General features: G+C 42.0%; 1 long non-coding RNA gene and 1 other non-coding gene across 2 annotated transcripts; one reads left to right on the top strand and one right to left on the bottom strand.

Moving 5' to 3' along the window:
* The first annotated feature begins 1003 nt into the window (after positions 1 to 1003).
* Positions 1004 to 5055, top strand: LOC127755898 (uncharacterized). Its single transcript, XR_008013058.1, has 3 exons — positions 1004 to 1491; positions 1569 to 1678; positions 3541 to 5055. It is a non-coding gene; the product is annotated as an uncharacterized LOC127755898 (long non-coding RNA).
* Positions 5056 to 7027: 1972 nt separating this feature from the next.
* LOC127756089 (small nucleolar RNA R71) lies at positions 7028 to 7134 on the bottom strand. The gene has a single exon (XR_008013131.1). It is a non-coding gene; the product is annotated as a small nucleolar RNA R71 (small nucleolar RNA).
* Between the last annotated feature and the right edge of the window lie 6980 nt (positions 7135 to 14114).

Genomic DNA, 14114 nt, shown 5'->3' with positions numbered 1-14114 from the left:
ATTTCAGCCTAGGACAAAAATGCAAACAAAAATGTGTACATGCATATGCATTTAGCATTAGTTTCATTTGAGTCTTTTATGTGCATTTGGATTTTGGTTTGCATATCATGTTGGGTTCATGAACATGAATAAAAGGACAACACTACTAGACAAACCCATGGTCATTCTTGTGACATAATTACAAGGACATGAAAGTGAAGTCAAATAATAACAACTCAGTTCAAGTCAATTCCTAATATAAGTTTTTACAAACATTTAGATGCATTTATATAGTGAGAACACTTATATAAATAAACGCTTGCGAATTATTGAAAATAATTCGTGCAAGGTAAAATCATGGGAAAATTCATGTAGTCTCTACTCAACACTTACAATTCACTGTAATTTTATTCAAATTTTAACACTTAGGATGATACCTCAAATAAATCAGTCAAATCAATTAAATGATAGACTAATTATAATCCTTAATCGGCTAAAACATACCCTCACCATAATGTGCATTAAACTGCATAAAAGTGTATAGGGGAAATAATTTATTCAAATACTAGGTTATTTATCATGAATAAATAGAACTTTTCCAGAATTTATCTACTCTTTTTAAATCTCCTAAAAATTCAAACAAAGATCTACCGAGCCCATATTGTCCAATTTTCTGAGAGCAAACCACATAAACTTTTTAAGAGAAACAAAAGAAAATGGAAACTAGGTATCTTCATCTACCTCCAGAAAAATCCACATGAATTTATCATGCCCAAAAATTAAACTATAGATTAACAAAGAGAGGAGAGAGATTCAAATCCTGAAAATCGTCCAAAATTGATTAACACCCAATCTCCTACCCACCTCTCTCACTCCAGACTTGTTCCCTTCGCCCTGGACCCACTTGGCAGCCTCCCTTCCTCTGTCTCTCCTCTCCAACCGACCAAGAACACGAGAGAGAAGAGGGGACACGCTCTGGGCGCCGGTCGACGCGTGGCCGAGACGTGAGGACGCTCAGTTCTGCATCTCTAGCTTTCTCCTCCTCCCAGTTGCATCTCCACACATCACTCACCACCCGTGAGCCAAAGAAACCGAGAGGGAGAGCTCCAGCTATCCTCTTCCCTCTCCTCTTCGTTGCCGGCCGCCAGGAAGAAGGACGCCGCAACACATCGTCAAGACATCGCCAACTCTAACTCTTTCCCTTTCCTATTCTAATCTTCATGCCGAACAAGTTTCCTTTTGACACCATCTCATTTCATCCACTGCAGCGACGGGAACGCCATCGTGCCCACGGGAGCTCCAGAGCGCGCCCGGAGCGCCGCCGCCACGACCTCGTCGCTGTCCCGGCTGCTGTGGAGCGAATCCGGCCGAGCCGTCGCGCCAAAATCTTCCCCTCGAGGTCCTCTCCAAATGCCTTCAAGAATCCCCAAGATCCGAGCACCGAGGAGAGATATCGAGCTATTCTTCTCCAACTCCGGCCGCCGAGCTCCATCTTTGATTCCTCCTTCTCCGGTGAGCTCCAAGTCGATTCCATGCACACATAGATTTCCTACGACCACTATAACATGAGAGACACGCATGCATGGCAGTTCTTGTAGTGAGTCAAGCCGACGCCGTTCATGGAGAAGGAGCGCCGTCGCCGAGCCGTTCCGAACGCCGTCGTCGACGACCAAGTTGGCCAACCTCGTCCAATACTACTGTGAGCACCCTGGAGCTTCTAGAGTTGCATGCATGCATTTTATCCACCTAGATCCGGCCTCTAACGTGACATGCATCACTACCCCGAGACCCACCGCCACTCGTGCCGCCGTCGCCATTGATTCCGGTAACCACAGATCACAATAAGACTACCATTAGCTTCGCAAAGAACCCCTCTTCCTTTTCTCTTTTGGTTTCATGCCGAGATCTGCCACCGTTCACCGCCAGAAAGCTCGAGAACGAGCTCAGCCATGGCTAGCTCTGTTTCAGCTCGAACCAGGGACCTCTGTTGAGAAGAAACAAAACTGTAGGTACTACTTTGTAAAAACTGCCACACAATGCAACAGTCATAGGACTGCGGATTGATTGCCTGAAAACCCAGAGATCTTTTTGCATATTGGTATCTCACTGACAGGTGGACCCCATGAGCTTAAAAATCTGAAAATCTAAAGAAAATCCTCTAGAGCTTTATATTTTCAACAGAAAAACATGCAAACTTGTAAAATTCATACAAAGTGAAATATAGCTCATTTTGAGATGATTCAAGTTTCTGTGAACTCATAGAAGGATGAGCTTTAATATGGAAACATAAAACTTGGCACTTGCAGTATAAATTTCACCTCTAAAATTTATCTAAGAAAAACTACACATAAAGCATGCACAAATTTACAAAATGCATAGAGAATTCATTTCAACTTAAATTGAAGCAAACTCAACTTCCACAGATTCACCAACTTACTCTCTAAGGTAAAATAAAATAAAAAGATGCACTTGCTTTACACCAAATACCTCTAAATGTATATTCTACAAAATAACTAGTTTTAGATAAGCTGCACTTTAAAAATTTATATAAAATTCATCTTACTTCGTTTTTGAGTAAACTCAAGTTCCGTAGAATAACCAAGTTTAGCACTTCAAAGATATATAATAAAAATATATACTTAAAGTGCAATAAAAGCCCCTAAATATTTATACAAGGAATAAACAACTTAGAGCACCCTTCAACTTCTAAAATTTGTAGAGAATTCATCTTTAGTCCAAATGGAATGAACCAAGTTTCTTCAGAACCAGCAAGTAATGAACTTTAATTAGTTAAATTAAAATGTGGCACCTTCTATACTAAATATGTCACTAAACTTTAAATAGATAACATAAGTGCTAATCACATGGTATTGGTTAGGCAATACATATGTATAAATGTATATATAAATGCACTCTAGCTCTAAGTAACCAAAATAAAACTTGATGGACCAGAGAGGTCATAGTTCCATCCCTAACCACCAAAAACTTAGCACACTTAGCTCATATATCAATTTCTAGGTTGGTATGTTCAGTAACTAACATAGAACACTCCCCTAGCTTATAAAATGTGTAGTAGAGTAATATAATCTCTAAAATTGTGAACTAAGATTATATTGGTTGATAAAATTAGTCATTTTATACATCACAAACAATATGAAACATGTACTGGACATAAAACTCCAAAACCATGTACACATAGAAGCTACCTACCTACAACACGTTAAAACTTGTAAAATACATAAGAAATTCATAATAACTCTAAAAGTTATGAAACCAAATGTGTTAGTCTTAGAAAACACATCTCTACACCCCTGAGAAATCAAACCTAATAAAAATCACTTTGCAAAAATATTTTATAACACTACCTAAGTAAATACCACCCTATACCGAGCAAACTTCTAAAACTCATAACTGACAAATAAAAAGAGATAAAATAGAAATTCTTTCACCTAAATTCATCTTAGACCAGTACCTACCCACGGTGCACAAATCATGCATTTTAGAGCCTTTTGGGTTTTTACCTATTTTGGTGTTTAATTGCATAACGTGTACTTTATATAGATAATTGCGTAAATGGTGAAGAAGTGAATTAGGTGCTAACATTTCCCAGGAACAAGGCAAGTTTTATCCTCCCAATATTTGATCACATTGAATCCCATGTTTTGAGGATTGAAAATATTTGTTTGCAAAGTTGCATGTGAATTTAGACTATAACGGTATTTGAAACTTGGTTATGGTAGCTATGACCTAATTGCTGCATTTACTTCTTTGAATAATTGTGATCCTCACTGATTGTAACCTTAGAAATGGTTAGAGTACTTTCAAAGTGCTCAATTGGGTTTATACATGCTTACATAAAAGCCTTACGCTTGGCGATGCCTAGTAGTTGCTAAATAACTTCATGATCACTTTTTAAATGAGAATTTGGGGAGTATTTTCACTGCTGGACAGAGGTGAATATCTCTGATATTTGTGAATTAAAATGTGTAAAAGTGTGATTTTAGACTTGGGCGGCAAGTGGTATGCATATGGTGTTAGTTGCATACCGATAGGGGGAGTGCTCGCCCTAGTCAATTAAGGACCGAACTTTGTGTCACCATCTAAGTATACTGTGCAACCACATGTGCTAGGAATAGGACGGCCTTAGCTTATTAAGTTGTTTAATGTCTAACATTGCATTGGGAGGCCGTAGTGTATGAACTAGTCGGAATGATGGTTTATAGGAGCTACCTAGTGCGGTTGTGCCTAGGCGTCTAAGCGTGTCCAATATAACGGTTAAGTGCCTCGTGGAGGAACGGATGTATTCGCTGCCACGGCGCTAGGGATGGCGAGGCCCCCCCGACCTAGCAGCACGTGGGTTGCTCCTCGTGTGGATAAACACTTGCCGTGCTCGTGCAAGGTTAGGCATTAGGCAATGTAAAGGCTTCGTTATGACCTCTAGACCACATTCGACGTGAAGAATGTGGTAGAGTCTTGCAAACTCAAAACAAACTAGAGTGTTCATATCATGTGGGTAAAGCTGTACAAATTCTGCAGAGTTCTTTAAAACTAATCGATTAGCCGTGCTCACGGTCATGAGCGCTTTGGTGATGTGTCATGAGTATAGTCTTGTGGAAGAATTGTGTTGAGTTGTGTGAGTGATGATGATTATAATAGTTGTGCCATGGAAGGCAGCAAGAGTATGCTTATGATGATATGATGTTATCTATATCTCTAATGGGGCTTTCTCTGAAGTTCTTAACTAAGCTATTGGCAGACAGACTTCAAGGGGTAATCCTTAAGCTAGTAAGTGAGAATCAGTATGGTTTTATCAAAGGAAAGACAATACAAGATTGCCTTGCTTGGTCTTTTGAGTACATCCATCAATGTCAGCAATCTAAGAGAGAAATTGTTCTTTTTGAAACTGGATTTTCAGAAAGCTTTTGATACTATTGAGCACTCAGCTATTCTTGCAGTTCTTCAACACATGGGCTTTCCTGAAAAATGGATAGAATGGGTGAAAACGGTGTTCTCTTCAGCTTCTTCTGTTGTCTTGCTAAATAGTGTTCCAGGAAAATCTTTTAAATGCAAGAGGGGGGGGGGTAAGACAAGGAGATCCTCTCTCACCACTTCTTTTTGTTCTTGGAGCTGAGCTGTTACAAAGAGTTGTGAATAAAGCTTTTCAGTTGGGTTTGATCTCTAAGCCAATAAATGAGAATGATGGTAGTGGGTTCCCAATAATTCAATATGCTGATGACACACTCATTCTGCTTAAAGCCTCTCAAAAGGAAGTCTTATGTTTGAAAGCCATCATAAATATGTTTGCTCAGTCCACAGGCCTAAAGGTAAATTTTAGCAAGTCAAGTTTATATCCTTTGAATCTATCTTAGGACAAAGCATCATTATTGGCTGGTATTTTGGGATGCCCCATTGGTTCCCTGCCTTTTACTTATTTGGGATTGCCCCTTGGTACTACTAGACCCAGAGTGGTTGATTTTGCTCCATTGGTGGATAGAGTGGAAAGGAGGCTGACAGCAAGTTCTATGTTTTTGCCTCAAGGGGGAAGATTAACTTTGATCAACTCAGTTCTTTCCTCCATCCCAACATATTATATGCGCTCTCTGCAACTTCCAGTCACTGTCATCAAGGTAATTGATACAGCAAGAAAGAATTGACTCTGGAGAGGTAACAATCCATCCTCAACTAGAAAATCTCTAGCTTCATGGGATAGAGTATGTATGCCCAAAGACAAGGGAGGAATGGGTGTGATCAGCTTGAGAGTTCAGAACACTGCTTTGCTTTTAAAGCATTTGGTCAAGTTTTATAATGAAGCTGACCTGCCATCGGTCAGGCTCATCTCTCAAACCTACTATGAGTCCAGAGTGCCACATCTGGTCCTGAACAAAGGTTCTTTCTGGTGGAGAGACAATGTTTCCCTATCTGATATCTTCAGAGGTGTAGCTAAGTGCACAGTTCAGTCAGGGAAATCCGTTCTATTTTGGAATGACTTATGGAATGATGATTTCAGGTGCACAAGCTACCCTAATCTCTTCAACATGACTTTATTCAGAAATGATTCAGTTTGGGACATGTGCTCACGGCCACTGGAAGATTCTTTTATCTTGCCCCTCTCAGATGTTGCTTATGGAGAGTTCTTGCAGTTACGAGAGGAGTTAAATCATCTGCAGCTTCAGCCAGGAAGAGGTGATGTTTGGAGTTTCATTTGGGGTTCAGATCTGTACACAGCGAAAAGATTTTATAAGCTCAATTTCTCCACACTACATCCTCCCAGGCCCATGATTTGGCTGTGGAAGACCAAATGTGTCATGAAGATAAAGGTCTTTGCATGGCTCTTGTTTTGTGATAGACTCAACACAAGGGACATGCTTTGACAGAAGACATTGTGCAAAAGAGAACGATGACCTCACATGTGCCTTATGCAACACACATCAAAGAGAGACTAGGCTTCATCTGTTTTTTACATGTCTCTTCAGTGTGGCTTGTTGGCAGCAGATGGGCATTTCCTGGAATTATAACTTGGAGTTTTTCCAAATGCTTGTCTTGGCGAGAATCAGATTTGCTCGAAAGGGTTTCCTTGAAGTTTTTTTCATGGCAGCATGACATATTTGGAAGCAAAGGAATGGATTAATCTTTCAAACTGTTCAGCCATCACTTCAATCATGGAAATCTATGTTTGTTAAAGAAGTTCTTCTACATATGTGTAGAATGAAATATCCACTCAAGCAATCTCTTTCTGATTGGATACAAACTTTGTAGCATATTTGTTTTTCCTTCCCTTTGTAACTTTGTACATATTTATATTTTATAAAATTTAAACTGCTGGGCAAAGCCCTGGCAGTACTTTCAGTAAAAAAAACAGTTCCTAGAGATATGTAGCACGTATACCATCAAGGGCGTCAGTCCTGACGCCGTTAGGCTGCAACTGTTTCCGTTCTCCCTTCTTGGGAGAGCGAAGCAATGGTTCTATGCCAATTGTGCTGCTGTCAACAACTGGGATAAATGCTCTACAGCATTCCTCTCGAAATTCTTCCCGATGGGCAAAACCAATGCCCTTAGTCGAAGGATTTCCAGTTTCCAACAGACAAGAGATGAGTCTATTCCAGAAGCATGGGAGCGTCTGCAGGAGTACGTGCCCGCTTGTCCTCATCATGGGATGGACAACTGGCTGATCCTGCAGAACTTTTATAATGGACTCACCCGATGTCCCACGATCACCTGGACGCGGCAGCTGGAGGGGCTTTCTTCTCTAAAACGGTTGAAGGAGCCGTTGATTTAATAGAGAAGATGGTCTCCAATATGGGTTGGAGTGAGGAACGACTCCAGACCCGTCAGCGAGGCATGCACACCATCAAGGAGACGGAGTTACTTGCTGCCAAGCTGGACCTTCTCATGAAGCGATTGGACGACCACAAGAAACGACCACAAGGCACCATCAAGGCCTTGGACTCTCACGTCACATGTGAGGTCTACGGCAACACGGGTCATTCTGGGAATGACTGCCCGGAAACCCGTGAGGAGGCGATGTACATTGGCAACAACAACAACATGTATCGTCCACAAGGAGGTCAGGGGTGGAACCAACCACGCCCATATTATCAAGGAGGTAACAACAACGGTAAATTTTCTAACCAGCTCTCCTTGAAGGATCTTGTTTTTGCGCAAGCTAAAACCACTGATGCGTTAAGCAAAAAGCTTGCGGCCAATGACAAGGTCCTAGAAAACATAAATATCAAGTTACATGGTTTTGCTTCCGCTTTTCAAAATCAGCTGAGCTTTAACAAAATGATAGAAACCCAGCTAGCTCAGTTGGCATCCTTAGTCCCTGCAAATGAAACTGGGAGGATTTCGGGCAGCCCGACTCCTCCATTGAGAATGTCAAGGCGATCACGACGAGGGGAGGTAAGTCCACTCGTGATTCGCCGTATCCTAACTCTGTAGGAACTAATGGGATATCAAAAGAAGCGCCATCTAATGGCTCGACTGACAAGGAAGTTCAGCCAAAAGAGACAGTGCCACAAGAGTACTGCGACACATGGTTGCTGCCGTTCCCTCAACGGAGTAGGAAACCGTCAGTGGACGAGCAATTCACTCGTTTTGTTGAAGTAATCCAGAAGATCCACATCAACGTGCCGTTGTTTGATGCCATGCAAGTGCCAACATACGCCAGTTATCTCAAGGACATACTCAACAACAAGAGACCGCTCCCAACAACGGAGGTGGTCAAGCTGACGGAACAATGCAGCAACCTGATACTCCACAAGCTCCCAGACAAGAAGAAAGATCCGGGGTGTCCTATGATCACCTGCTCGATCGGGGCACAATAGTTCGACCAGGCATTGTGCAACCTTGGAGCTAGTGTCAGGGTCATGCCAAAAGACATCTTCGACAAGCTCAACTTAACGGTGTTGGCACCAACACCAATGCACCTTCAACTGGCTCATTCGTCAGTCCGTTACCCGGCAGGGATAGCGGAAGATGTGCCAGTCAAGATACGGGATTTCTTCATCCCGGATGACTTCGTGGTGCTGGATATGGACACGGGAAAAAAAGACACCGCTCATCCTGGGACGCCCGTTCCTTAGCACTGCGGGAGCCAACATTAACGTGGGAACAGGAAGTATCCGTTTCCACATCATCGGCAAGGAAGAGAAGTTTGAGTTTCAACCGAGGACGGAACAATGCTCCATGGTCAGAATAAAGTACGGGCCGAACCCACAGAATTTTCAAGAGGTCGAAGTGGAGCCACCCAAGACGGACAGCCTGGTGAAATTCATGAAGAATTTCCTAGAGCAGGAAACAACGATGCCCCGGAACCGTTATTGGAAGACGCTAGTAAAACCACTGTTAACAACCAAATTTGGTAATCTGAGTATTGGAGATGGTGATTGTCACGCCCGAAAAATCACCTAATTTAATAATTCATTCTTTAATGCATTTTTAGAAATTATTTTAAAAGCTTACAAGTTAAACTCTAATAATCTAGGAAAAATCGCAACATAAAATTGAGTTAGATAAAATTTCATTAAATACTTTGTTTGATTATCTATTTTCTAGATTTTTCTGGGAAGAACAAGGGAAGTATTTTTAATCAATGAAATAGCATTTCACGGATTATTCAAAGAAGGAAAAGGTTTAAAACCTTTCTATAGGCCGTTGGTCATTTTTGGCCCATAAAGCCTCTCTCGGGCTGCTAGCCATGCCAGCCTGCTGCTCCATTCCTTTCTTTTCTTTTCTTTTCTTTTTCCTTTTCTCTGAAAGTCTACAATGCGTCCCTCGGCACTGTTCTTCTTCAACCTCAGGCTAGCCGACTGAGCCCGGGCTGGTGCCGCCTCCCCTTTGAACCCGCCTCCATCAGATGCTCGCGAGTCCGATTGTGATGTGCACTAGGGTTCCCAATCTTCTGAAAGGTTCTGATAAACAACGATTTGGGCGGAGTCGCGACACAAATCGATCCGGTTTCTTGAACGCGCACGCTCTTGAGCCCCGCAATCGGAGCACCACGTCTCCTCTGGTTATCACCCGTGTCGAAACATGGATGATCTCGCCGAGAAGGTTAATCCCTGTTTGCCAATCGAAGAAGACAAACAAGAACGAGATAGAAAACAACCAAAATTGCAGATGAATAATTAAGCTCACGAGTTGGGGTCTTACAAACCGATCTAGCGGCGAAACTGTTCTCGACAGATTAATCTAAGCAAAACCCAAAGACCTAAAGATGGCGGTGGTACTTATATATAGAGTTTAGGGTCGTACAACCCCCTCTCGACGCAACCCTAATGGGTTCCAACACGATACACGGCCCAAAAGCCCAAATACGGTGATGCAGCACCGGGACAGATTCTGGACGTCAATTTGTTCGATTTATTCCTATTGACTTGGAAAGAATTTGGACGTGGGACTAGAACCATTGGAAAGGTTATCTTCTTAGCTTTCCATCCATATAAAGAACACCCCAATCCGAGCACGTATGCGACCTGGGCGCCCGTTTTCGTGCAGACTGGTCCTGGACTCCGAATTGAACCCGAGGTCGAATTGGTTTGAGCCTCCACCTTGAGTTGGATGTCCTCGATGATCCTCCATGGCTCTACGTCCTTCTCCAAGTGTCTCCATGTCCCCTCCATTGTTCCTAATCACAATATATGTTAGTGATATGCCCTAGAGGCAATCATAGAGATGATTGTATCACATACTATGTTTACATATTTATCCGACATTGTTCCTTGAAATAGATAACTCCTTATTGGTTAATGAATATGTGATCCTTTCATTAGACTCTTTATATTGTTTGTTACTATTTCTAAAGGATCCCTGATCAAATATCATATGTGGAACAAATATGTTTATATGATCAGCATATGTATTAATTGATGATCATGTCTCATGGATTATGGTATAGAGATACCAAATTAATAATGTGGACACATGTTGGTGCACATGTTGTTGGATAGACCCAACACGAGACACTGCAAGAGCTATATGTGTTGTGTCATCAGTGATCTCATTTAGTGTTGGTGTTGAATCCTTAGACTTGAGATTATCATGGTTCTCAACATGTGTAGTAGCTTACTTAGGGACCGCTAAACGCTACTCCATAAATGGGTAGCTATAAAAGTAGTTTTCGGGTATGTTATAAAACATGTAGTGGGATATGGATAATCAAGATGGAGAGATATCTCTGGGCCCCTCGATGTTGTAGATTATGGAAGGGCATGACCATGCCAAAGGTGATTGAGGAGTCAATCACAAGTTATATAATCTATCAACAGGTTCGAGTGAATGATTGAGCTATTAGAGGATGGCATATATCTAGCCTTGAGCTTAATCGATATCGTGAGGCAAAGGGGTTCATACAAGTATACACTAGAGGTTCAGCCGATATGATCTTTATGTATGCCCGGTGGGTCAATACGTTCTGCTAGGGGCCGCTGTTTATGCGTGGACCGAAAAGGAGTTTTCGGGTTACAGCCGAGTATATATGAATCTACAGGGTCACACGCTTAATGGGCCGGAATAAGGGGATTTGATAGAGATCCAATATGAGGTTAATTCGGATAGGGATCCGAATAGGAGTCCTACGGGCCTTGGAGGCCTGAGTGATGGATCCTATATATTCGTGAGGGGTGTGACCGGCGGAGGCATTGCATCACGTGAGAAACCCTAGCCGTCACTTCCCTCCCGAGCAAAACCCTAGCCGCGCGCGGGTGCTAGCACATCTGCGCGTGGCGTTCCGTCTCTGTACGTGTGGATACCGGTAAAGGCGCCGCTGGTTTGTGGTGCTGATCGGCGTGGGAGTACAGCGAGGAGAATGCACGAGGAGGAGAAGGTCGAGTCGGTGCGATCGATTACTTCCTCTACATTGACGCGCGCTACTTCGCGAGAGTTCCTTCGACTTCTCAGCGTCTTCTTCCGCTGCACAGCGCGTCGAGTGGTAACGATCTATGATCTAATACTTGCATGGTTCCTGGTTTACGCGATAGAAAATTTTGATTTATGCTATCGTAGCTTACGCGTATCCCAACAGTGGTATCAGAGCCGCCTTGTATAGTTTATGATCTAGATCATTGCATATAATTGATATACGGATGTAGTGGATGAGATCTATTATGTTGTATATGAGTTCTTAGGTGATCGGAACATGAGATGAACCGATAGACGCATGGGTTGATGAGATCAATCGGTATATGTGTTGGTGACTTCACTGGAATGTCTAGTACTCACCAAGGCCGAGCGCGATTGTGTTCATCAGATAGTCCGATGTCCACTAGAACCGCACGCCAATGAGAAAAATGAGCCAATGAGATTGACTCGGTTTCGGCATAATTTGTTTATGCCGTTAAGGTTTTTACATGGCGAATCGTAGATGAGATCTATGTACCCTGTGACCGCCGTGTGCGTTGCCCCTTAGATTTCGCTTGGGGTTTTTATATCTATCTTACTTTATTGTTGTTGTATATTTGATATAACATGGTAGGATAGATTCCCTCAGAAAAATTAAGTGTAATTTATGCTCTTCCAATAATTGCACCTATTACGGTTGTGATCATAAGTGATGGGTTTGCCATAGCAAAGTGTCACTTTTTATCATGATAAAATAGGATAGATGTCGGACATCTATATGCGGAGATTATTGGTTTACTTGACAAGGTTATCAAAACAGTTTTGGACCTTGGGGCATAGGTTGGGTTGGACATGGAGATGTCACCCCAACAGCACAAGAGTCACATATGATGTGATTAGCAAGGTGTTGCTTACCTATTTTGATAGTTGTGTAGCTGTGATGCCAAAGCTAACTAGACACTAATAAAATGAGGATCTTGACTCACTATGTTACTAGAGGGAATTTTGTTTCACAATACATGGTGGGAGTATCTTTTGTTAAATTGTTTAATGAAAGGTTAAATGTAAACATGGTGCTGATTTTGCACACATATATTTCTATTGTAGATCATGACAGCTCCTGCCCCATCCAATTTTAACTTGCGGTCTATTCTTGAGAAAGAGAAGTTGACTGGAACAAACTTTATGGATTGGTATCACAACCTGAGAATTGTTCTCAGGCAAGAGCACAAAGAGTTTGTGCTTACACAGCCTTTTCTAGCTGACTTGCCCAACAATGCTCCTGCTACTCAACGTAGGGAGCATGAAAGGCGATGCAATGAATATCTTGTTATAAGTTGTCTCATGCTTGCTACTATGTCCCCTGAGCTTCAAAGGCAATATGAGGCATTGGATGCTCATACGATAATCACGGGACTACGTAACATGTTTAAGGACCAAGCAAGAGCTGAGAGGTTTAATACCTCAAAGTCCTTGTTTGCGTGCAGGCTTGCAGAAGGTAATCCAGTGAGCCCACATGTGATCAAAATGATTGGTTACACCGAGAGTCTGGATAAGCTTGGCTTTCCCCTTAGCCGAGAGTTGGCTACTGATTTGATTCTCCAGTCGCTCCCTCCCAGCTTTGAGCCGTTCATAATGAATTTCAACATGAACAACCTGAACAGGACCTTGGCAAAATTGCATGTGACGCTAAAGACTGCCGAGGAAAGCATTAAGAAAAACTCCAACCATGTGATGGGTATGCATAAGCGCAAGCCAAACAACAAGAAGAGTGGTCAAAAGAGAAAGCTAAACTCTGATGAGATCACGACTACTAGCAACTCTAAGACCAAGGTTCAAAAGACAGGGCCAACTAAGGATGCAGAGTGCTTCATTTGCAAGGAGATAGGTCATTGGAAGAGAAACTGTAAGAAATACCTAGAGCAGCTCAAGTAGAAGCAGCAGGATGGAAAGAGTTCCACCTCAGGTATTAATGTTATAGAAATTAATCTTGCTACTTCCTATACTGATTCTTGGGTATTTGATACCGGGTCACTTGCTCACACATGCAAATCGTTGCAGGGGCTGAAAAGAAGTAGGAGCTTAGCAAGAGGCGAAGTGGACATTCACGTGGGCAATGGAGCAAGAGTTGCTGCTGTTGCGATCGGCACTATGCCCTTATCTTTACCGTCAGGATTAGTTTTGGAGTTAAATAATTGTTATTGCATTCCAGCTTTGTGTAAGAATGTTATCTCTACTTCTTGTTTGCAAGTAGAGGGTTATGGTTTTAGATCTGTGGACAATGGTTGTTCAGTCTATTATAATGACATTTTCTATTTCCATGCACCCATGATGAATGGCTTATACATTGTGAATCTTGATGGATGTTAAGTCTATAACATTAATGCAAAAAGGCAACGTCCTAATGATTTGAATCCCACTTTTATTTGGCATTGTCGCTTGGGTCATATAAATGAGAAACGCATGGTGAAGCTTCATAGAGATGGACTTCTACACTCTTTTGATTTTGAATCATTTGAGACATGTGAATCTTGTTTACTTGGCAAAATGACAAAGACACCTTTCACGGGTCAAAGTGAAAGGGCAAGTGAACTATTGGGACTAGTACATACTGATGTATGTGGACCAATGAGCTCAACTGCCAAAGGTGGTTTTGGGTACTTTATTACCTTTACCGATGACTTAAGTAGATATGGTATGTCTACTTAATGAGGCATAAGTCTGAGTCCTTTGAAAAGTTCAAGGAATTTCAGAATGAGGTACAAAATTATTTGGGCAAGACAATCAAGTATCTACGA

This window comes from Oryza glaberrima, chromosome 11 (assembly GCF_000147395.1).
Source record: "Oryza glaberrima chromosome 11, OglaRS2, whole genome shotgun sequence".
Classification (NCBI taxonomy): Eukaryota; Viridiplantae; Streptophyta; class Magnoliopsida; order Poales; family Poaceae; genus Oryza; species Oryza glaberrima.
Note: the sequence above shows the minus strand (reverse complement) of the source record. Positions and strands in the feature narration are given on the sequence as shown.